Raw genomic sequence first — 23,177 nt, 5'->3', positions numbered from 1 at the left:
GAATGAGGGAAAAGAAAGTGCTTCAAAGACACAGCGGAAAGTGTCACTTTATTTGTCTTGCTCAGCTGTCGTTCTGGTTAAAGGTTAAGCCGTTTAATTTTCTTCCAGAAAATCACTAGGGATTGTCACTTTGTTCAAGGCATGGCCAAATTGCCATTTTTTTCTTTCTTTTTTCCTACTGAACTTTAGAGTAATACAAACTCTTGAAGTGTTTGATTATACAAAATCTCATCCCAAGGCATCATATACTGACGCTTTTGACATTTCGTCTACATTCAACGCACATGGCACCCTTTAGCGTCAATATGAGACGCAGATACATATGGGCCAGAAGGCGCCTCCTAGCGGTCTAACCCTAACCCTACCCCAGACCTAAACCTACCCATAACCGAACAAAGCTCTGTGCGTGTCATATTGACACTAAAGGGTGCCATGTGCGTTGACTGTAGACGAAATGTCAAAAGCGTCAGTATATGACGCCCTAGGATGAGAATGCGTTGAAAATAAGCAATAGTCAACCAATGGCCCTTTCATTCTCTCAACTATTGACATAAATAAGATGCAGCTTCCTTTTAGGTGTGGTCAATTCAATTCAAATTCACACTTCATGTGTTTTATGTCTCTTGATATGTTTTATTTGTTTTATATGCTCGGTATAAAGTATGTATTTTATGTCATTTATTTATTTTTCTGTATAGTAGCCTACTTTTGTCCACTTGGGTGGTTTTAAAGTGCTTTATAAATAAAGTTTTATTGATTGGATTTTATTTTTTTGTGTGCAAAAACCTAGTTCATGTGGCAACAATCCTATAAACCAATCACAGCCCTAACCCTTAATTCAAAGGCCAATGATAAATCATAGGTAAAGTACACTGCATTTTATACTCTGTAGACTGTAATCCCACAATTGATTTGGGTCCACTGTCACTCATTACTCTATGTTACTGTGAACTGTTAATGATGAACAATTTAAAAGTCAATACACTTTGCTGCACAATCAGTAAGCTTTTCGTTTACATTTCCAGGTTGTTGAAGATACTTTAGGCCTTGAAAAGAGCATTTAAAAAAGAAAAAGACGAACTCACAGCAAATCTGTTTATCCATGAAGTAAATAGAGACGTTACTCTCCTTGTTTACTGCCTTTATGTGTCTTTTAAACAGACTAAGTAAGCTGAGCTTTGCTGGAGATCATTAAGAGCTGTTAGTGAATGTATGTTTTTGAATACAAGTGTTTGATACTCGGAGAGTGTTGGTGTTGCGAGTCCCAAAGTTTCAGCGTAAGAGAAAAGCTGCGATCTGATCCAGATCAGAGTGATGGACTCATTAAACTTCATGCTTGGCTATACATCAAGGCAAAAATTGCACAGCAAGTGGTGCATTTGCCAAGCCATGGGACTCAGTTGTAACCACAAATAAAGACGCAAGACCAGAGTTATTTTAGATGTTCAGGGAGGAAGATGCTCTGTGGGTGATGGCTTATGATGAAGTCAAAGTCACTTTGCCATTTCTGTGCTGTGCAGTAATCTATAAAGTAAACATTCTAATGACTAGAACAGTAAAAGGAAGTGTGTGAAATGCAGTTTCTGACAGGATTCCCAGTTTGTTCATGAGTATATTATTTATGATTTAAACAGCCTATAAACATACTTTATTACTAGAAAAAAAAAAAAACATGTTAAATATGAAAGTATTATGCAATTATTTTTAGCATAAAGGGTTCTTTAAAATTGAGTAAACCCCATTGAACCTTTTTCCCCGACACAGGCGACGCGAGGAGACAACACAGGCGGATTTCATCAGTGCTAGTTTTTTGGCGTCGGTTTGGTGTGTCCCTACCTTAAGAGTAAATAATAAAAATATTGTCAAACTATTTCTATATGAGCATGGATAGAAATGCTCAACCCTTTTTTTCTATCTATTGTTCTGTCCTTTACTCTACCTTGATCAATCATTCTCTCAAAAGATGAAATTATGACAAACAGTCATAATTATGACATAAAATTTGAAATGATGACTTAAAGTCTAAATTGAGATAAAATTGACATAAACTGTGACATAAATTGACAGTTAAAATTATGACTCTTTATCTTTTAAATCTGATTAACCAAAGCATTTGTTTCTTATGTGGCACTAATGTCCTTCCATATTTTTTTCAGTTAAATTGTAAATGGATTATTTGGATGCATGTAAATGTAAAAGACAATCACTTATAGCTTGCAGAAACAAATATCCATAATGATACGTACACTGATATCCTGTCTGGAACGTACAAACAGAGGAATGCAATTAGTGATAAGTCCTGGTTAACTAAATTTCATCTCTCTTGAACTCTTCCTTTTAACTGAAAGGACAAGTTCACTGACTTTCAAATAGCTTGTATTGTATTGTTACAAATTACAATGATGGTAGTATATGTAAATGAAAAAGGAAAATGCCACAGCCCCTTTCTCTGTGTTTTCTCTAGTCATGAAACACTGATTTAAAAATGCCTCTCAACTGCATAGACAGCCATGTTTTAATTGCCCCTTTAACAATGACAGAATACATATTTTAATATTAGACCTAAAGACTGTTGTGCTTTTCACAAATCTCCAATATGGAGTATAAATTCAGTTCTACCAGAAAGACTCGGGAGGCAAAATAACGCCCCCTGGGAGGTATGGGAAGGGACCATCTTGGTGGTGGTGGGGAGGATGAAGGTGAATGTAGGCGTCAGCATCTGCGAACACTCAGACATGTGTAAGTACCGATTTTTATACTACAAGTATTAGAACATGATTGGATAGATGAGAAGGTAATAAGTGATGTAACAATTGAGTCTTCCCGGCAGAACTTATGCTAAAGCTTTCATTTCTTATCACCTTTTAAGGCCATTAGTCAATAAATCCTCACTGCAGGTGTCATGATTCAGATGCGTGTAAACATGATAATGTCAGAATCTCTTGAGTTGTTTACTCCATAATTAATCTGTCTTTTTGATCTGTGTGGTTGTGAACATGACTGATCTCATAGACAGGGTAATTAGCCTATCCCAGCAACAACGGGGACACGGTGAATCACATCACTTTTTGCCAGTATTTCGCCATTCATTCACGTCACACTTTATAATTTCATTGAGTACACAATGAGCTCAAGTGAGACAAATAGGCCTCTCTTTTGCCACTCACTCCCAATGGTCTTGTTTTGGTGATCTGCTCCATTTGCCTGCCATGTTCTAGTGTATAAAATCTTACCTCAGGCTTGTCGAATGTCACCTAGTACGTTTTGTTCACTGAGTGGCTTCCTGCCAGGTCCCCCCCGGAGGAGTGTGTGTGTTTGTGAGTATAAGTGTGTGTCTCTCTCTCTCTCTCTCTCTCTCTTTAAACAAATCTCATCACTGTGTAACTCTGTACTGCGTGGCTGTTTTCATCAGCAAGCAACAGGTCTGCCGTATCCAACCACCTGCAGATTAAGAGTGTGTACATCATCTTGCTTTCCGCCTTTACTGAGAGGCTCTTATTCCACCTCACAAAGTGTGTATGGAATCATAAGACGCCTGTGTTTGAGTATGCGTGTGTTTAACTGGCCTGTCAAAGTAAGTGTGTACACATGCACATGCAAACTACACACACTCATTGGCAAGCTTTGTAAGAAGAGAGACCAAAGCAAGAGAAAGGAGAGCATTCTATGCATCTAAATGAAAACTTCAAAACACTGAAATCAAAACATCTGAAAACTAAATCTCACTGCAAAAAAGTTTGTGTTTTTGTTTGTTTTATAGCAAAAATACATAAGCATTATTTTATTTTATTTTTACCTTAGATTACAGTTTTTCTCAATTGCTAAAACACAATTTCATAAACAAAAGTGATCAAAATGATATACACTATCAAGCAGTCAGTAAACAATACACCAAAAATAGAAAACACATTGTTCAAAACATATAGTTCTCAGGGAGAAGTACATTTTTAATCTCAAAACAAATTTCATATTTTTCCGTCATTGTCTATTTGATGAACGAAAACATGTTCTATCATAGTAGCTCAAAATTGATAAGAAATTACTACTCTGCTTTGCTCTTTGCAATTTTTTGTTTGTTCTTCCTCCTTGTACCCCTATTTTTACAGTACTGTAACCTGCATCTCACAAACTTGTCCTTTGTCTCTGTGATACAGTAATTCTTGTTCTTTGTTGATATGAACCTGCAACCATTGAGCAGTCAGTACTGTTCACAAATGGAAAAACACAATGTTCAGGGCCATACAATTTGTTCATTGTACAGTATACAGCCCATTGTTCAGTATACAGTATACACTGTACTACAGTATACAATACTAAAAGGGACAAAAATCAAAGGAGTAAACATGTGATCAATGTGCTTCTTCTTGTCTTTGGGCTGGGTCAGGCCAGGCCAGAGCACTTTGTCGACATCACAAGCAATATTGTCCCTCCTCCTTTCTTGCCCTCCTCCTCCTCCTCGCATACGCACTCGTCCTCGTCCTCGTCCTCGTCCTCGTCCTCTCACATTGTTTCTTCTATCCATTCTCAGATTTTCTCCTTCCTACCTTCAACAACCTGTTTGCTCTCTGAACTGGCTTATATTGGTTGTGTCACATCATTTGAAACAAGTTAAATCAATTTTGAGTGGTTGTGTTCAATCAATGGCATGTGTTCTCTATTTGTATTTGATTGTTGCCACTTGTGTTTTTACCAGTATGGATGACATGTGCATTACAGTGCAGAATGTGTTTTGAGAATGAGTTTTGCTGAAAAGTCTAAGTGAGATCTGCAAATTGTGTTTTACCATGTGAAATGGTTAAGGTATTGACAACAGACTGCACAATTAGCTAAATGAGTTCAGGCAACTGAGAACTTTGTTCAGCCAATGGGTTTTAGTGTTTTAGCAATTGAGGAATTTTTTTTTGCCATTTTTAAAGCTACTATTTTTTAATTAATTTTTTTTAGCTTTGGTTGGCATAAGAGACTTCTTTCAAAAATATTTTAAAAATCTTGCCAACCCTTGCACAGACATATCAACATTCCAGGTTACAATTATTATTTTGAAAGCACAAAGTATGAATAAAAATAATGATTTAAAAACAAATTAATTGTAATAATTTACATATCTCTTAAAACACTTCCATTTGTTTTAAAACGACCTCTTCCGCTTCCTCTGTTTAAAAAAATAATAATAAGTCGCCATCAAAAAATTTCACCACACTGCACAGAAGAAAGCAAAGCCTAAAATAAACCCATCAGAAAACTAATTAGAACGCTTTTGATTCCTAAATCTCGGGGACAATTATTTTAACTTGTCACTAATCACTTCAGATTCTTTCTGTTGTCCTTGCTCTTTGATTTTTCTTGGAATACTTTTAGTTGTAACAGCATTATATTACTCTCAGATTCATTTTACACAGATTTGTGAAGTCAATGAACAAAGAGTGATTTCACATGTGAAAACGGCTTTTTTATGGCAGTGCATTAGAGAAAGTTAACACTGATGAGAACAGCCTTTCAAACCACTCTCCACATGCTTGTCTTTTTAATCCATCTCTCCTTTTAATCCATCTCTCATTTTAACAGCTCTCTATTCACTTCATGAATCAGATGGACTTATGAATTCCATTTAAAGGAGACATATCATGCTTTTAAATTGTTCCTTTTTACATATAAATCATACATTTGTAGTCTATATAAAGCGGAACTGCAATGTTGGGTCTGAATTCCTCATTATTATAGCTCCACAGGCCCCTTTTCTACCCCTTTTCTGATGTGCGTCTGAGAGCAACTCGTTTTGGTGCGGTCTCTTTAAATACAATTGAGACACTTCATACCCCGCCCACACTCGGTTCAACTCCACCCCGTTCGGCCATTTTTGTAGTCTGATAGCAGAGATACGATTATTTAGCGGCACAGAAACTTTTTATTCACACGTTATTAACAAAATGTCAACAACGGAAGACTTGTCCAGCCAGCCTTACATGTTCGAGCCAGAGTCGGAGCAGGAGCGAGATGAAAATGAAGACGACGAACCTGTAGAACAACGTCTTCATATGGATGTATCGCAATGGTGTGTACTGTATTTACACATGAAACTTTGGTCTTCCGACCTTTTACCACCGTGTCGATTTATTTTGATTAATATGTGCGAGGGAGAGAGAGCAAGACAGCGTCTAGTTTGGAGACGGTGATGTCTTGTTTACACTTTCGCCTGGCTCTGAAGAGAGAGAGTGAGCGCGCGCGCGCGACCGGGTCTCTCTCTCTGCTCGTTCTTTCAGTTAAACATGCGCCCTGTCACGCGCGGCAGTTCATCTACATTAGACGGTGTAATGAAGCGTGTGGGTTACTACATCCAACAACCGAACATTTTAACTTACTCTCTCGTAACTTCTGCATCCTTTAGCTTGGACTACAAAATTGCAGCGAGAAATAAAAATGGCGGATTGCTCGAAGTGTTGGGCCGGAAGTCAATGTCCTTATTTGGCAGTTCCGCTGCAAATACTGTGACGTAATAGTTCAAAAAACGTCATAGATAACAGAAAAATCGGAACAGGTTGAAAAATATGACCAAAACAGAATATAAAGATATCAACGAAGCACCTGAAGAGAATAATTTCATATTTTCTGTACTTCTAAACACTCCAAATATACAACAAAATGCATTTTAGGGCTAAAAAAGTGCATTTGGCATGATATGTCCCCTTTAAAAGCTACTGCTATTGTACACACCTCAGGAGGTTGCAAGAGAGAGAATCCAACACAGTACACGTATGCGCAAGAAAGAAAGAGAGAAAGAGAAAGAGAGAGATAATGTATAAATGTGAGATTAAATCTGTCGCTCTGCTGTCTGTGTGTGTGTGTGTGTGTGTGTGTGTGTGTGTGTATGTGTGTGTGTGTGTGTGTGTGTGTGTGTGTGTGTGTGTGTGTGTGTGTGTGTGTGTGTGTGTGTGTGTGTGTGTGTGCGCATGTGTGCGTGTGTGTGCGTGCGAAAGAGATAATGGGTTTTCTGGAAAATTCCCAAATTCTTTCTGTAAATCAAACCACCCTCTACTGCTGCTGGGAGTAATAGTTTCAAACTGGCCCCAAAAATCCATATCTAGATTACACTACATAGATAGAATATTGTACATAGAACACCTTCTCTGAAACACACACACACACACACACACACACACACACACACACTGACAAAAGTATTTTTTTAATTCACCCTCATAATTCATTTTCTGATCCCCAATTAATCTATCAACCAATAAAATATGATAATGCACTCTTAGGTCTTACTTTATAACTGTACATATGATTGAAATACTAAAGAAAAAAAAACTGAAAAAGAACCAAGGTAGGGTAATGGTATCAGATGTTACTTTGATATAGGAGAGACAGGGTCAGTCTTGGCAACAAATAGAGATACTGAACATTTATTTTGTGACAACATGCACCAAGAATTGTGTCACAACATGCCATTAAATAGGCTAGTATCGACTTTTCAGGGGAAAAAACTATAACATGATTATAAAACACAAAACTATTCATGAAAAAAAAAATGTTAAAAGGAGTAGCATACAAAAATATCAAACTAATAATGTTGATAAATTGCACATAAAACACCTATACAATATTCTACTTTCATATAATAAATCTGCCTTCATTATACCTGTATACACTACCATTAAAAAGATGATCAGTTCAAAAGAGTCAATACGATTTTTGTCTCTTAGCTCATCAAGGCTGCATACAGTAAAAATAAATAATATCAAAATAACTGTTTCCTATTTTAATATATTTTAAATAGTAACTCATTCCTGAGGTGTCAAAGCTGAATTTTCAGCATTTATCTCCAGTCTTCATTGTCACATGATCCAGCAGAAATCATTATAATATGCTGATTTGCTGTTCAAGAAACATTTATTATTATTATCAATATATCAATATATATCAATTATTATTTGCGGTTTAATATTTTTGTGAAAACCATACCACCAAAGGTCGAAACAGTAGCATTTATTCGAGATAGAAATCTTTTGAATATTTAGAATATTATGTCTTACTGACACTTTTGATCAATATAATGCATCGTTTCAGAATAAAAGTATTTATTTCTTAAAATTAAATCTTACTGACTCCAGACTTTTGAATGGTAGTTGAATCTTCTCTGAATGTGTGCTGGTGTGGATTTATTGTGTTTGTTGTGACAACTACCTCTGATCTTGTCAATATCATGGTACTGTATGATTACCATTCATCTACCATAGTATTTATGTGATTACATGGTACTTGAAAAATGCTATGGTAGTACACTTGGGGTTAACATGGTACTATGTCAACAAAAAAAACAAAAAACATTTAAATAGCATGAAACTTTTTTGAAAGGACAAAAAATTAATGATCATAGAATGGCTGCTCTCTGTATTCATACTGATGTATTAAAATGGAGGAATATATGAAAAGATAACAAACTCAGATGTGTGGTGACAAGCAATTTATCTGAGAGGGAAGAAAACAAATGATGGGAATTTAAATTTGAGCGAGGGAGAAAGAGTGAAGTGGAAGACAAAGTCATCAACTCATTACTGTCTGTCTCTCTTTGAAAATCTGATAATTGCTTCATAATGGCTCGCATAATGCAATATCAAAGCCCTTTCTAAACAAAACAAGCACATACATGCATGCCTGCGAACAAATACACTAATTGACGTTTACTAGTCAAGGCGGTATAATAGAAGTTAACACACAATATCTACAGCAGGAAACTACGGCATTATAAAGCAATAAGCCACGGGAGGCCATGTGTTACAATGATTTTTACCACACTAAGGCCTGTTTTTTACAATCTTCTCTATAGCAAAATCTCTCTCATGACTTCTTGTTTTTATTATAGGCCTACACAGATAATGAAATTGTCATCAATACTGATAAGCCGATCATTATTTTCATGTTACGACAAATAACCGATAAATCGCTGGTATTAGAATTCTGTACAATTCTGTACAATGTACAATTCATTAAAGTCCCCCTGTGGTTAAAATCAAGGTTTAAATATTGTTTGTATGTCCATGTGGTGTTTTTAATATGCTTTAAGACAAACCATGTGTAAATTCATAAGTCGACACCATTGCTGAGTATTTTCACCTTAAAACTGCAGTGAACCAAAGACAGTCTCAAAAACGCGGTTTGAAATCGCTGGTGTTTCTGACTTTACAAACTACCTTGTAACCAATCAGGTCAACGTGTGATCGTCAACGAGTGGATCTCTGAGCTGGTGTGAGTGAGTGGATACGGGGCTAATTTGTTTATTCATAGAACCGTGTGCGTGTATACTAAATGAGGTAATGGTGTAGAGTTACATTAAAGCAGACATTTTCTTCAAGAACAAAACGCTTAAATATGTTATTTTGGTAATCAAAGATGAGTTTTAAGGGATAAAATGATTGACTACAGGGGTACTTTAAGTGTATCGCTGCAAAGATGTTTCCAACTTCTAATTACTTCTAAGCTAAGAACGAAAAAGAACTTCGCTGAGAGTATATCAGGCCTTGAGTCACATTCAGTCTCTTGTACATTGCATGTGGACGAGTTAAATATAAATAATAATTAAAATGATAAATTTCATAAAATCTGACATTGCAAGCGAGCCTTGTCTGCACTTCCATGGCTAGTTATTTTGTCACTGCTCATTTGCGTTAAAGGGTTAGTTCACCCAAAAATAAAAATAAAATTGTCATCAATATGTGGACAAAAGCCTAAATTAAACCCATTCATCATATAAAGCAACATGTCTCTTCATAAAATGTGGACTAAACCACTCAATTCATATGGATTAGTTTTATGATCCCCTTATGAATTTTTGATTGCACTTTATTTTACAGTATGTGCACTCACGTGTACTTACAGTGTACTTACCACTGGGTTACACTTTATTTTAAGATGTCATTGCGACAGTGTAATTATATTTTTAAGTAATGAATAATATTAAGCAACTACACGTACTTACTATAGGGTTAGGGTAGGAGGTTACACTTTATTTTAAGGTGTCTGTTACACTGTAATTATACATTTAAGTACTTAGTAAAATTAAGCAACTACATGTACTTACTAAAGAGTTAGGAATAGGGTTTGGTTTGGTTAAGGGGTTAGTTGCATGTAATTATGCAAAATTAATAGTTATTACTATAGTAACTACATGTAACACGTGTAACAATGACACTGTAAAATAAAGTGTTACCGAGTAGGATTAGGATTTGGTTGAGGGTTAGCTGCATGTTATTATGCATAATTTACTGTTATTACTATGGTAAGTACATGTAACATATGTAACAAGGACACTGTAAAATAAAGTGTTAACATACTGGGTAATAAAAGGTACCTACTGTAGATGGGTTAAGGTTAGGTTTAGGGGTAGGTTCAGGGTAAGTACCAGTTATTACCCAGTTACTGTATTGCAATTACTATAATAAGCACATTGTATGTACATAGGGAACAGGACTGTAAAATAAAATGCTACAGAACTTTTTGAACCGTCAGAGTGGTAGTTGCGTGTACTGTAAATGGAGGAACAGAAATCTCTCAGATTTCATTAAAATATCTTAATTTGTGTTTCGAAGATAAACAGAAGTTTTACGGGTTTGGAACGACATGAGGGAGAGTAAATGACAGAATTTAAATTTTTTGGGTGAACTAACCCATTAAGTTCTCAGCTCAACTTTGTTGCATCGCCAACAGATGCTGTCGCCAACAAATCCCGCCAAATGTCCTTGAAAATTAATGACTTCCGGTGGCAAATCGTCAGAGTGAACGCCCCTTAATGGAAGCGTTCTGCTTTTGTCAATGTGCAGCTCGCTTTCAGCGCACACATACAGAATAAATCCAAATGCACTGGTGTGAGTCCAGCTGAGAGATATTGGCTCATTTATCTTGTCGATTTGAGCAGATGGAATCATTATACACGCAAACTCTCTGTGTGCCTTCCCACCTATACAGCACCTGTCAATCAATCAAGCCGCTCCGACACAGGCTCCATGACTGAGACTGTCTCATAGCTGTCCATGACAGTAAGCGGTGTGATCTACACATGAGAAGAGGCCTCTGTCAGAGCTCAAGGCAGTAGCCCAAGGCTATTCGTTCCAGAGTGGGACGTAAGCGTCAAACCTCCAAACTTCTACCTGTTTAAACATGATCTGACTGAACTCAGCCCCACGTCCCTCAAGAAAGAAATCGCTAAAACGATATTCTTTTAGTAGCGATAACGATTAATGCTAAATGTCACTGAAAATGTCATCCGCCTCTAATATCGTAATTCAGGATATGGACACTACCACCGGAGGATTTTATAAGAAAAAGTGCTGAAAGCTTACTTGACATTCTAAAGCAGTTGTGCTCTGCTTTTATGGTCACATATGGAATGTCTGCCAAACCAACTGACGTAGATTGTTTGGGGTTAAATTCTGTGTTGAAACAAGCCGAACTGTAAAACTCTGAAGTGGATTGGAGGCTGAATGTTTTTAGATGGCATTATTGTTCAGATATCAGTGAATAACAACTCTCATTGTCTGGATGAAAACACCTGCGAAATGCATCTTTGTGCACACCTGTATTTTGTTTAAGAGCTGTTCACTTGCACTTAAATAAACACAGACACTCTGGCACACACGTAGTCCACCGTGAAAGCAAGTGAAACTCAGTTTCGGCACCTGCATCTGTTGTGTAAAGGTCCGCTCTGTCACACAGACATGCAAACAAATGCTAAATAAGTGTTGTTGTTATATGGTTACATTTGAAATGTCTGAATGTCAACAGCTGTGTGTGTGGAGTGCGAGTCCGCACAGAAACACTCACTGAAATTTCATGGGTGGCCTCCACACCTGGATTAGTCTCCCTAAACTATTCCTCCCACACACATACAGTATAATCTCTGAATTTGAAACTGAAATGTATCCTCCAGTGTCTCTCTCTGAAGTCAAAGTCAACATGAGATGGAGTTTTTCAAACTGTAACAGGAAATGGGGGAAATAAGTAGTGCAGGATTTAATTGGACTGTGAAAAGCAATATTTATGTGACGGGTAACTGGGGGAGGGGCCGGAAAATAAGGAGGTTTGGTGATGCGAGCATGTTTTATACGTTTTAAAATGTTATGATTTAATTATTATTTTATGTATAATTATGCAAATCATATAATCAATAGTGAGCATCATTTGCATGTGAATGGGGCACATTTGTGCTGAAAAGGATGACAATGAACTAATTCGAATACTCATGGTGCAATGCTATTTCAGCACATTTAGCTCATAGTAAAACTGGATAAGGTTATTGGATAAGCTGCAGGTTTTTGCGCTGTAATGCAATTGTTTAGTAAATTTTTCCTCCCTCTCTCTCTCTCTCTCTCTCTCTCACTCTCTCTCTCTCTCAAGACATTAAGAAGTGAAACAAAAGCAAAAAGTCAAAGAGGTAGCAAAGAGAAATAGAGAGGTGTAAATTAAGTATGAGAACGAAAAAAGAAAGAAAGTAAGCGTAGGTAATATAGAGAGAGAGAGAAAAAGAGAGAGGTGGCTAGTTAAAGAGGGAATGTGATGTCAGATGGTGCAGTCGGGCCACTCAGACATGACAGTCATGACAAGATGAAGCCCCTCTCTCCTGTAAAATCACCCCATCATCTCCACCCCTCCCCCAGCATCTCTTCCTTCCCTCTCTCTCTCTCTCTCTCTCTGACAGCACCTATCTGGACATCTTTTGTGAAGCAACACTGCCCCCTACAGTTCAATCTCACACTGCCGCTTGCACTGCCAAACTTCTGCTGGTTTCTAACACAGTTGAATTGGAGCATATGGAAACATAAAACACATCATTCAGCCAGTGTAGAACTATAAAAGACAATGCTCACGTTAAATTCACCAGAGCTGTTTACACTGCAGATGCTCAAGGCTTTCCTGTAGCTCAAACAGTAGAGCGTTGGCACTTGCAACACCAAGGTCATGGGTTTGATTCCCAGGGAAAGAAAGAACTGATAAGAATGTAAATGTGTACCTTGAAATGCAATGTAAGTCGCTTTGGACAAAAGCGTCTGCCAAATGCATAAATGGCAATGACTGCACCACTGATTCAGTAGTGAGCTGACTACCTAGACAGCATATTAAGGCATCTTAGGCATGCTACTGATGAGGGATGTTTTAAAAGAATGATACTGCTACCTTCTCTTGGCTAGAAACTGTTATTTCTCAGTGTAGTTCAGCAATTCTTTGAGGTGCCATGCTGAACAAAAGTGAAGTGAATGGGGAAAAAGATATTCAAATAAAATTAGGTAGTTAGTAAAGGAAATTACAATATTTACTGCAACAATCTCAATGAAAAACAATCATCCAAGATGACGGACTGGTAAAAAAAATTGACCATTCTTTTTGTATGGAATATTGCAGTATTTATCTGTGCATATCATTATTCTTCATGTGCCCTCATAATCTTTAATGAAAATAACTTCCTCTCCCTCTAACATCTCTTCTCTTCTCTTCTCTGATGACGTGTTTACTGGCATGAGGGTGGGACAACCTGTCAATCACATGAGATCACCATGACGATTCAACAGTCCAATCAATTCCTGATGGACAAAATCAAGTCCTGTCCTACATTTTTTGTATTTGTATTTGAGAAGTCTCCTTTCAAACATCTGGTCCTTGGGTCCTAAACTGTTACCCCCTAACACTATGCTATTCTATTCTATTCTATTCCCTGTAAATGTGCAATACTTCCTTTTTATGAGATCACCATGACGATTCAACAGTCCAATCAATTCCTGATGGACAAAATCAAGTCCCGTCCTACATTTTTTTTGTATTTGAGAAGTCGTTTCACTCAGTGAACAATTCATCCATGCATGTTGCAATTTTTAAGTTTTGATCTCGTAATTAAATATTATATATGATCTCTTACTACTGTATTTATAAGGTCATATTGTTAGCTCAGCAACATGCTAACATTAACCTCTATCTGAATCAATTGTGAGTTGGGTCTTTTGTAAATTTAATGTAAGAGATGTTATTTGTGAGGTGCATTAAGCACAGTTCTGTTTCAATTATGATGCATCTCACTAGGTTTTGGAACAGAGCTTTATAATAGAAGCATTTTAGTCTTGTTGTGTTGCTCGCTCACATTGTAGATGGGGTGTGAGGCTGGGAGAGATGTGTCAGGGTTCGGAGCTTGAGGAACAGCCTATCCTCTCTTTCTGGGATCATTTCATTCTTCCGTAGCTGATCCGAAAACAACATGACATCTGCAGTACTGCGTGCTCTGTTTCGAGCACAGTGATGCAGGCTGTTTCGGGTTTTCGTCGTTCTGGTGTTGTATGCTACACTCAAATGGGTTTTCAGAAATGTCTCTTGGTCTGTAGTCGAATTTGCGAGAAGATATGGAGGAACCATCTGTTACTTTCCCCACCTCATTTTGCAGGAACACTCAGAGGGATAAGGAAGGTTTTCTGGGTTCAGCTAAATAAACAGGAAGAGTTCAAGCTTTTCTAAAAGCAGATTTCTCTCATTAAAGTGTCATCAGCCATCAGTCCGACTGCATGCCTATTCAGATAGGTCTATCTCTCTTTTTCTGTCTTACTCACCATTTCTCTAACTTGTTTACTCTCTTTTTCCATTAACTGAAGGGGGAGGGTTTAAATGTGTAACATAAAGAAGATTTGGGGTCTGTCAGCTGTATTTGTTACTCTCTCCCTCTGGTCCTTCAGAAATCTCTGAGGAGCCATCCCTTTTTTCTAGGTGACAGACAAGACCAGATGGAGACTAACTCTACCCCTGTTTATTCTATTGTATTGTATTGTATTGTATTGTATTGTATTCTATTCTATTCTATTATATTGTATTCTATTCTATTCTATTGAAGGGGGTGGATTGGAATCCACTGCTGCTTTAATGTATATGTTATGAGTGATTATAATCAAGGTAGTATTCAATATTTTTCCTTCTAAATATCAAACGAGTTGAATGACTTCTCTGGAGATTTTACTTTGTTATAGAAGTTACCTGTGTGATTACTGAAATGTTCTTTTCTTGTATTCTTTAATGTCAGTATTTGATATCTGAATGCAGTAACAGTGCTTGCTTATTTAGCCCGGCTTCCAGAAATGAAATGGGGACTTGTTTTGTGTTTGAGAAAGGTCTTCAACGTGTTCAAACATATAGGGGTCATTGAAGCCTATAGAGACCATTTCTTTGTTAAAGCCTTACTTTCCAGTTAGATTAAAGTGTAGCTCTCCTTGAGAGAAAGAACACATTATCTTGATGTTTTGAGGGGACTCTTCTGTTTATAGTTAGAGCCTGGCCAAATCCAACCTTGGAAAAGCTGTGTGTTAGTCTTCTTGGTTACAGGTTAAGGAACCACTGGCATTATTAATTCAGTTGTTCTGGACAGGCTGGCGCCCAGCAACCCAAATCTGCGACCTGGAAGATCACGAAGTGCCTAACTTCAGGGTCCGAGTGTCAGCTGCATAATCAATGGAGATATGCTTCCGTCTATCTATATATGTGTGGAAAATTACAATGTTTATCTATTTCTTAGCCAATCAGAAACTGCAACCTGAAGCAAGGACGTAGCTTAGACCTTGGAAATGGTATAACTGCTGTGATCTTTGTAACTGTAAGCGGGGCGGCCTACAAACTCCATGTGAGTCTTGAAGCTGACTTCTGCTGATGAAACTGCAAACTATCTTCAGTAAAACCTTTCTTCAATTTATTATATTTCTGACTCCGGGTCTCCTTTCAAACATCTGGTCCTTGGGTCCTAAACTGTTACCCCCTAACACTATGCTATTCTATTCTATTCCCTGTAAATGTGCAATACTTCCTTTTTATTAGCCGTTATAGGTAATAAGGTGGATAAGGTGGAATCAGTTCTATTCTGTACATGTTAAATTATTTATCCCTTTTCCAAAGCCTATAGAGAGCTGCCTTGCTGTGTACTTTTTTCTAAGTAGCTTCCGGAATGCAATGTAACCCCATGAATCAATGATTTTGAATCATCTACAATGATCTCTACAAATACTGCTTTTCGCATGAAGCACACAGACAGTACTCAACAAACAATTGATTCCTATAGAGGTTGATATTAGCATGTTGCTAGCTAACAATAAATTACTCTTATAAGCATAAAAATGCATAGCATGCTTCACAGAACTGCTAATGTAAAATGTCCAGCGAGTGGCACTTAAAGTTGGTTGTTGAACGTATCGTGGAAGTTTGGAAATGAAATGCCTGCGTGGCGCTAAAAGGTCACTCTATCGCGTTTGAAAATAAAGTGCCACCTACCCTAAACCAAACTGATAGTGTTAACAAAAGCAAACATGAGATAAGAATGTATTTGCTGAAGAATACCCCTTTCAAGTCTTTGAGCTGTTTTATCGTGACACTTTTATGGGACTCGTAACGAAGTTCTCCGCATCACAAGTGCAATAATGTATCTGCCCCTGTAATCATAATTTGTGTGAAAGTGAATAAAAGTTGTTTGAATTTTATTGCCACTAGTGTTCATTTCAGCTGGAAACTGCAGTGAATTCTACGTTTTCGGAGATTTGCAAAAATGTAGGTATGGGCAAGTTTTGGGTAAAATAGTCCTTTTAGTTGATAGATTTTTATCAGTAATAATTTCACTACCTCATATTCTGGGATGTGCTGTTGTACTTAGAATGCAGTCTAATGTTGTTCATGATGCATTATTTAACTTACTCTTGTTTTGGAGGAGAGGGAGAACACACAATTAGAGATTTTTATGTGGAGGCACCAAGTTATTAGTATAACTTCTACCAGGGCCATTTCTTTCACTCTCTTTCTAAAAGCACTCCAGTTTGATGAGTCATGGCTCTAGCAAATGCAATGAATGAACTCTGGATTAATTACCACAAATTTCATCACAGTCTGTCCAGCTGTTTAAATATGGATAAATATGGGCCAATTATTTTACTGGCCTTAGAGTTTGAAAAATAAAATATGTCTGATAAATGGTTTTAACCTCTTAAAGAGGATACTGCACATCTACAGGAGAGGAGACGAGAGCCTGGATGTCGATTTCACATTCAGGGAGCATCGTGGCCATTGAGGTAAGACGCAGGAAGAGAGTTGATCATATGGGAACAGACTGGCTTGATTTGATGCGTGATTGAGCTCTGTTTGAAGATGTAATCCATTTCAATTGTGACGAGCAGGAAGGAGAAACACAGACGGGGACGACAAGAGACATACATTAAAAAGGGTGCGAAACAAGAGGGATTGCCCACGAGTGGAAGTCCTGCTCTCTTTTCAAAGTTCTGAAGCTATTCAACCTTAGCAGATAAGAGGAAGGGAGGGAGGAAAGTTAAAAGAGTGCTAAAAAAGAAAGACCATAATGAGGGCCAAGGTGCAGAAAGACTTTTGAATGTTCAGGGGTGGAATATGCACCTCCTGTCAAAGAGGGGGAGAATTCTCTAGGGGGCTTGTGTCTTGACACTCTCCCATCGTCAAAGATACTTTGGGTGGATTTAATTAATATAAGAACAAAGTCGAATGATTCCACCTCCTCTCTCTCTCTCCTTCACATTCACATTTATTTTTATCTTCTTACTTCCTGTAGCTCCTCTATGTGAGAGCTTCACTCTCCTCATTCTCGCTCGCCCAGTTAGGTCAGAGTAGCACAATGTTTCTGTCGAGTTGTGATTTTTCTTGTTGTTGTTTTTTTATTTACTTTTCAGTTTTCTTTCTGCGCTGACCTGAAGTCAGATATAAGATGTCTTATGTTGGCCTATCAAGCAAATAACCATTATCAAATTATATAAGGGAAATATTCAGCGCTATCTTATGACCAATTCGTATGTATTTTACGAGGTGGCGAATCCCCAGTGACGGGTAGGTTTAGGGGCGGGGTCAGGGGTTCAAATTCATATTCAATACAAATTCATACGAATTAGGCAAATTAGAATTAGGTAAAAATTTTATGATTATCAAAAATTTTACAAATTCATAGTGACAGTGAGGCCAGAGTGAGGTAGTCGTATGAATTCGTACGAATTAGCCACCTCGTAAAATACATATGAATTTGGGTTGGAATATCACAAAACTTGAAGAACACATATGGATCACCATCAAATAACTAGAAATAAATAACAGATTATGCATTAAAACACATGACAAACAACCAATTTCAGATGTAACAATAATCTGCAAATGTATACTGGATTTTAACTTTGGTTATAATTATTTATGAAAATATATAATGCATTATAACATGCATTATGAATACCTTTATAATGCATTATACATAAAGGCGTTAAGTAAAGTTTTAAGACAAATTCAACCAATAAAAAGGACTTGGGGAAAATGTGCTTAATTGTTGTGAATGAATGAATGCAGCATGTATGCATAACATACATACATACATATTTGTATAATATTGGGGTGACCTGGATGTTTTCATTATACTGAACCATATCCAACTTTTACGGTCTGGAGCAGGGCACTGACATTTTGTTTTATAGAGTATTTGCAGTCAGGCTAGTACGTTTGTCATTTTGAGTTAGTGTGGAGAGCTTGCTGGAGTTGGTTTCGTGCCACAGGAAATGCACCTTAAAAATCTAAATATAATTTAGCAGGCTTTTAATTGATGATGTATCACGTTTGTTATGACCCACAAGGTCAGACTGAGCACTGACCGGACTCATAAAACGAATTTGTTATATCAATCGCAGAAGGATTTGTGAGCTTCCACTGAAACAGCGCCACAACACAGCCTGAGTGTGTGTATGTGTGTGGCATAATCACTGGAGCTCGGAGCACTTCTGGTTAGTAGATTAGTTTGTGTCACCAGGGGTCCCCGCTTTCCTGAGGTGCCTCTGTTATTTCTGTCTCCTTTGTTTAGTTGTGTATTTGTTTCCTTGTTTATTATGGATCCTCCATATTGTAAAATTGTTTTGAATATAAATGCCAAACAGACTCTTCAATATTCACCTCAGGTGAGGGGCGATAAAATTCGTTTCATTCGGCAGAATCTCTGAGACGCTGATTCTTAATCACCTAATATCATGCCACAATGAACAGATCGCAGAGTTGCAAGTCAATACCACCCAAGATGAAAAAGAGAGAAAGCAAAAAGTGTTGCTAATTTATAGCTAAATATGATGGAAGTAATTGGGAAGGACTTCAGCGAGACAGGGAGAGCAAACATTGGATTCTTCTCAGATGGAGTGTGATCGAACTTTTGTTCTGCCATAAGAATTCCAATATGCTCCCTCATTTCTGAGTTATGCCAGCTGTATGCCTGCTATTGTCTCTCTCTCATGGGACGCAATGTTGAAAAAGCAAATTTTAAAGCCCCCTGCATTAGCTTAACATGCCCAAACAAACTCCTACACTAAAACATTGGCACAAATGAACTAGATGAAAGAGAAAAGAAGGTTATAAATCGCCCCCATGCACACTAAGGTTCAGCATTTCAACAATTGGACCTTGAGCGCACTAGCAAATATTGGTGTAGGATGATTTTAAGGGCTTACAGCGCACTGAGTTGTATAAAAACATGTTTCTGTTCTACGTAGGAACAGTCAGCCAGAGTTGAGAAGCTAAAACCAGTCAGGACAGAGTGGGAGAGAAATCGGTGGCATTAGCTGGCACTGCAGGCTTTAACTGGTATTTTCATGCAAATTCAGTTGGCACATAATGTAAAAATGTCTACAAATGAGCTCTGAAAGAGACAGAGAGACTTTGAAGGTTTTCTGTTGCGATTCGATAAAGACAGCGACATACTTCTCCATGCACAAAACAACCTTCAATATCCAGCCATTCAAAGATTACAGTGAACACAAAAGGAACAAAACAGAGTGTTGTATATTAACCTGTAAACAAGAAAACCCTTTTGGACTATTGACCACCGCATGAATGGGGCGTAATCCCCAGAGCCAGAGTGTTTCTGTCAATAAAGCGTTGAAACATTCTCTTGATAGATTTTAAACTGAGGGGAACAAGGAAGGCAAGAGGAACAAATCCACAAGCATCATCATTTTGCAAAGAATTTATAGAAGACATTTCCTTGAAACTTCACAAAGACGCTCATTCATCCTATGAGCGCTGCCAGGTCCCCGAAGCACAATCCATCTACAGCTGCAGAAGTAAAGCCTCAAAAACACAACTGTGTCAGCTGACCCCCTCTGTATAACTTTGCCTCTCTTTTTTTTTTGACAAACAAATAGCCGTTTTGGCTCAAACAGAATGTTGAAGAACAGTACACGATCCTTACGTGTACAATCGATACAGAGCACCGGAGGGAAGATTCTCACACATCCTTTTATTGTGGAAAGCAGACAGACACATGCGGTAGCAGTTCAACAGAGTTGCCAGGTCTTATGAAAGAATTGACCCTGGATCTAATCAGAAATAGCCTGAAACCAGGCCACAGTCAGAAACAATATGCTAAAAATTTCTAAATCTCTATTTCTGGCATTTTTAAACAGAAATGCATGTATAACTAATCTAAATTCCACCTTGGACTATATAATGGCTTGATTTAGTCCATCAGGAATTAATTGGAATGTGAAAGCCACACACTAACAATTATGAAGGCGGATAAAAAAAAAAAAATTATGTTTACATTTTGAATAACATGCACTGATGAATAGAGTACAATAAGAGCAGGAATGTGTATTAAGTAGAGAAGCATAATAATCAAATTCTTGCCAAAAGCCAATAATTATTTTTATGTTATGACAGATAATCAATAAATGGTCATTGTCTTGTTCTGTTCTGCTTAGTTTTGTTTCAAGTCATAATTTTCATTGTCACCATTTACCTGAGGTCATAGCCTTCATAGTACAAAACTCATCCTTGATTCCCAAGCTTTTTTTGTTTTGATTGTCACCGTTGTTATGATTCATATCCAAAATCCTGATGTCTGTGTGTGACTAAATGATACATTTGCTCAAAACATCGTGTGCACATCCTTTTTATCCACCTCTAAATAAATGATCATTTAAATGCTATTGATACCAATACTTCCTTTATGTTCATGATTTTTGGGCAAACACAAACTGTCTGTGAGTTGCTTTGCAATTACAAAAGGAAATTACATTGAAATAAACATGAGTTTTAATTTAATGCATCCTGAGAGTGTTTATTTGGTCCAGAAACAGTATAAATCTAAATGAGACCTTAAATGATGCTGAAAATATGTCCACAATGGCCACATTTGAACTAGTTTTTAACCTTGTACGGAGGTTCCATGAACGTCTATATCAGACGTGCAGAACATGTAAAAAAAAAAAAAAAAAAGACATCATAAAAACTTTCATTCTGGCTCCTCAGTGGATGTCTTTTCAACGTATGACTTTCTGACAAAGATGTTGAAAAGACGTCTTTTGGACATCATTGTGCTTAGTGGGTAGTTTCTAATTAGTTCTCTAAAAAAAGATAAGACGAAAGACAATCTATAAATGTAAAAATAGTGAAATAAGTATTTATTAAATATTCAGCATCTGCTGATAATAATTATAAAAAAACTGGTCAATAACCATCAGTGCAAAAGTAAATAGGGTCGTTTTGATTTCATGTTGATTGAAAAAGCCACCGGTTAAGTTGGAGATATGGCAATTATTCATAAAGAGAAATGTTTATTATTTAGAAATAGTTAAACTTGAACATTTGCTAGGTATTGCAACAAAAGTATGGCAGATAACAATGACGCCAAAGAGAATATATAACATTAGTTATTTCAAAGAACATGGAGAGGATCAGCGGTGCCCTTCAAAACTGCATTTTATGTGTTTACTTACCTTTTTTCTTCTTTTGGTAATCACTATTATGTGCCTTTCAGAGTGCTTCTGTTGGCGTAACTCTTTATTATCAGACAAAGAGAAGCCGTATAAATGGACAGATACTGGAGCCAGGCAGAAGCACTCATTGCCAGGTCAAGACAATGAGGAGTGGAGATGTGCATCCATTTGGCCACAGCACACAGAACTAACACACAAAAACAGGGAAAAAGAGGGAGAGGACTGGATTGATGAAAAGGATACATGAATAGGAAGATAATATATTTATGGAATATAAATGGATGAAAACGGAACAGTTGGATCAAAAAAAAAAAAAGGAAGAAATGAACCAAAATCTAGTCAAATAATACACTCAGGCAACATTTTCAAAGTTAGGAAGCTGAATATGACATTTACTTGTCATATTCTTACAAACACATGGAAAAGAAATAATTACCGCAGATCTCAATCTTTTTTTACTTCAAAGCCCCCCATTGCCCACAACAATATTCGAAAGCCACCTGATTTTTCCAGTTGTTCATGATTTTCTGGATGAGGATTAAGGATAAGATTTTAAAAAATATAAAAAAACATTAATTATAAAAATGCCTATGGAGTTTGTATTGTCATCTTGTGGCCCCCTTGAAAGTTTGTTGAAGCCCACTAGTGGTCCCCTTCCCCCTGGTTGAGAACCACTGATTTATGAATAGATGGCAGCTCAGAGAATATCTTTATCATGCTATATAAAACCATGACCTTCATTCAACCAGAAGATACCAGAGCACCGATGTTGGCCAATTATAGCTAGCCCGCCATTTTGAGCTCCAATTCATCCAATAGTTAGTAGTTGATTGGGTTGAGGTCGTGACTCCCATCAGACCAGTCAAGCTTTCCCTTGCTAATTTTAACTATCCATGTTCTGTAAAAACCTGTGAACTTGATCATTACCATGCTGAAACAAGAATGAATCATAAAAAAAAAAGCTTCCACTACTGGAAACTTAAAATAAAGCTAAAAAGACCTCCCCGGCAGTGCAGAAAAAAGTCCATTATTCATCATCAGCAAAGTTTGACAGTTGGCACACCACATTTGGGCGATGAGCATCTCCTGGAAATTGCCAAACCATCATTTGTGAGCCAGAAAACCATACTTAAGAGAATGGCGGTGCAGTTTTACAAAACACTCCAGCCAAAATATTCAATGGTTCATGGTGATATTCCACTGAAATCCCATTTCCAGAACCCGAGCCGTGATTTGTCCGTTCTGTAAGCTAATGCGGCCTAATACTTCACAGCTGTTGCTGCTTGTAGATGTGTCCAATTCTCAATAACAGCACTTACGGTTGACCCTGGCAGCTCTGGCAAGGCAGAAATTTACAAATTTACTCGTTGGAAAAGTGGCATACTATGGCGGTGCCATGCTGAAAGTCATTTAGCT

General features: G+C 37.3%; 1 long non-coding RNA gene across 3 annotated transcripts in view; it reads right to left on the bottom strand.

The window, feature by feature from the left end:
• The window catches only part of LOC311078309, a 115,047-nt gene that overhangs the window by 5,034 nt on the left and 86,836 nt on the right, over positions 1-23,177 (bottom strand). The window contains exon 3 of one of the 3 annotated variants that reach the window (XR_014605128.1): positions 21,762-21,948. The exons of the other annotated variants lie outside the window; for them this stretch is intronic. This is a non-coding gene — a long non-coding RNA (uncharacterized lncRNA). The remainder of the gene's footprint in view (positions 1-21,761; positions 21,949-23,177) is intronic. 3 annotated transcript variants of the gene reach the window in all.

This window comes from Abramis brama (genome assembly GCF_963993115.1).
Source record: "Abramis brama genome assembly, chromosome: 2".
In the NCBI taxonomy this organism is placed as follows: Eukaryota; Metazoa; Chordata; class Actinopteri; order Cypriniformes; family Leuciscidae; genus Abramis; species Abramis brama.
Note: the sequence above shows the minus strand (reverse complement) of the source record. Positions and strands in the feature narration are given on the sequence as shown.